Consider the following 3,188-nt stretch of genomic DNA (forward strand, 5'->3'; position numbering starts at 1 on the left):
GTCTGACTAATTCCATTTGTTATATGGAATCTCCTGTGAATAGAACTGCGGGAAATCCTACTTTGGAACATCTGAACAATATCTCGAAAAAAAGGGTTTATTGACAACAAAAAATCCTAAACCCAAACACCCCAGAACAAACTACTCTCACCACACATTTCAGACAGATAGGACATAGATTCAAATTTAATACACCTAAAACCATAAGTTATTTTATGACTAAGCGTTCTCAAATTAATGAATAGAAACATTATAAGTAGTGTTTAATAATTAGTTTTAAAAAATTCGTTTATTTTTTTTTACTAGAGCCACAAAGTCCCAAAACGCCACAATATAGTTGTTTTATTATTCTTGAGTATAACTACAAAAACTATATGTCGTTAACAGTCGAGAACAAAGTTTATATATTTTTAATTGTTTTTAATTTTACATGATTTCTCAACTTTCTGAGATATACATACACAGTGGAGTCTTTTATAATTTATATTGCTTTCTTCTACGGCTGTAACCTTTTTAATTGTACTATAATTTGTAATATACTCTTTTGAACATTACTTAAACTCAAATTTCAATTATCAGAACTAATTACTCGATTTGTAAAGATGCTATTTTTATATTATATTTTTATTTCATATGTGTTCCAATTATTACATGTATATGTATTACCTTAAGCAATTCTCGTAACATTTATAGACTAAATTACGGTTTTCCTTGGCAATCAACTATACGGTTATTAAGCCCATAATTTGTAGATACCGGGTTATTCGGGATATTCTTCTTTTCTCTGATAGAAGAGAGAATACACATATATTATATAGAAACTACCTTCTACATTCTTATTTGAAGAAAAACAACAACATATGATGAAAATATTAAAGAAAAAACTAATATATTGTGAAAAAATAATATTTAAAATTAGGTACATATTAGCATAACATTCAGTGTCCAAAACACTAGAGATTCGACCATTTTCCTTAGTGTTTTTCAGCTCAATAAATTCATCTATTAAGAAATATTCTCTCTATTATCTGTATTCAGCAATTTTCTGCATACACAGATATAAATTTTATGTTTTTCGACGAAACAAGAACAGATTTGCTGCAGATAATAAATTAATCACTGCTTGGTTTTGAAAATGGAATGTTTTTCGCTTATGTTGTGGCTCCGTGTGGTCTGAAAACAAGTAAGATAATTTTGGTATGAATATTTTAAATCCCCAATAACATAAATTTAGAGAAAATATTTATTAATCGTACAGTATTATCCAAATTGAAAATAATTTCTGTTTACAACACCACGTAAATTTAGCTATATAAGATATATATATATCGTCCTGTATAAAAAATTTATTAATGAAGCTGAAGTGATTTAAATTAATTAAGATAATTTAAAACAACAAAAAAAACGATATAGAAATTAATAATTTAATTTATTTAACTGTTAATTAATAATTTGAAACAATTAATAATTTAAAACCAAATTAATAATTAAAAAATTAAATTAACAAAATAAGAAATATATGAAGACACTGACTATATCAAAAGTGTAGAGGAAATGTGAAGAAGTGGCAATTTCTCTCCTGAGAAATAGGACACAGGAGACGCACTCATTCACCTTATAACAAGGGAGGTACTTCCGAAATGCCTGAAATGCAATAGTAATTTTACAGGCTTTCATAAATATTTTTGATCTATGTCGCGTTGAGCGACAACGAAATGAATATGTATGTTCGTTACTGTATCAAAACAAGAGATTTTTCTAAAATATTTTTGTTAGATATTTTATCTAGTTCATTCTCTACTTCCAAGCTCACTGAGCGTCTATAACAAGACCGGGTTGTCTTGAAGCAGGACAAGTTTCTTTCACTCAAACTATTGGTGCAGCTTGAAACCTAATATGCCACCTCAGGTAGCCGTTACAGACGAAAAGGAATCACAACGTGGACATTATTGCATCGGGAATTGCAAATAGAGTTAAAAGAGGATTACTTCAAATAGCGATTCATGAAGTTCCACTCACAGTTACCGATAGTTAAAGGAGCTGTGACCTACAACTTGAGACACCCAACCACAACCTGAAGACTGAAGCCCATGCTACTGCAGGACATGCTGTTATAAATTCTGTAGTTATTAATTCTATTATTGACATAACTTCTATTTTATTTATTTTATCTTTGTCCTTTTTTTCAAATTAACTTCTTGTTGTTTTTAGAGGGCAATTGTCTACCAATGTTTTTATTTTTGTTATTAACTTTACTTCTCTCTCTTATCAAGGATTATTATTTTTATCTATTTATTTTATCACATATATATGTATTTTAATAACGTTTTTAGTTAGGAGTATCTTTTTTACGACACTATAATAATACCATAATCAACTGAAAAAAAAATGTAACTGTTATGTCAACCATGTAAGACCCACCATGAAAATCTGGTAATACATATGTATATATAAAAAAGTAACGTGGACCTTGATTGCGTATGATAATAAATTAAAAATTACTTCACATATATTAATTTGTGTTGACCAATACAGAAGGTCAACATTAATCAAATCCGATATGATAAAAAAATCTTGCATACTTTCAGAGGTTATTTGGAATACTTTATTTGATGAAAAAATGCAAACAGATCACGGGTGCAAACGGATCAGCTAACCACAGGCAATTTAATAATTACTCTGAAAAGGAAGTGGAAAAATGAAATTCTATATTCATACGTTTTCAATATTAAAACAAGTTTCATTTTACACATGATTCAATTTAATTGAAAGCAATTAATGAACATTTGTGTAATGATTAAACAGACATTCGATGGAAATAAAGGTGATGAATATTTAACATCAACCCATTTACGGTAAAATACTCTTCATTACCAGGTAAATTAATTCGAAAAATTGTCCCGTTGAACGTCAGAGCAACCAGGAAATCGTTCTATTTAATCAGCTAAAGTGGAAAAAAATACAATAATTTTATGCTGTCTAGGCATGCACTGTAAAAGTGGATTACCTAGCACCAGATTTTATAATACATTTTAGATATTGTGCATTTTTGACTTACAGGATTCTTAACTTTGATCCTCAGCTTCCTTAGAGTATAAGTGAATGAAAATGCCTAGTTTACTTTGAGTTTTATGCCCATATGTTTTACTTTATTGTCCAAAAAATGTACTAAAGTTAATGGGTACGTA

At 28.8% G+C, this 3,188-nt stretch overlaps 1 protein-coding gene across 1 annotated transcript in view; it reads left to right on the forward strand.

The window, feature by feature from the left end:
• Positions 1–3,188, forward strand: part of LOC106688990 (pro-neuropeptide Y) — a 41,440-nt gene that overhangs the window by 21,088 nt on the left and 17,164 nt on the right. The window lies entirely within an intron of this gene.

Source organism: Halyomorpha halys, unplaced genomic scaffold (genome assembly GCF_000696795.3).
Source record: "Halyomorpha halys isolate HHAL.00 unplaced genomic scaffold, Hhal_1.1 Scaffold1251.1, whole genome shotgun sequence".
NCBI classification, from domain to species: domain Eukaryota; kingdom Metazoa; phylum Arthropoda; class Insecta; order Hemiptera; family Pentatomidae; genus Halyomorpha; species Halyomorpha halys.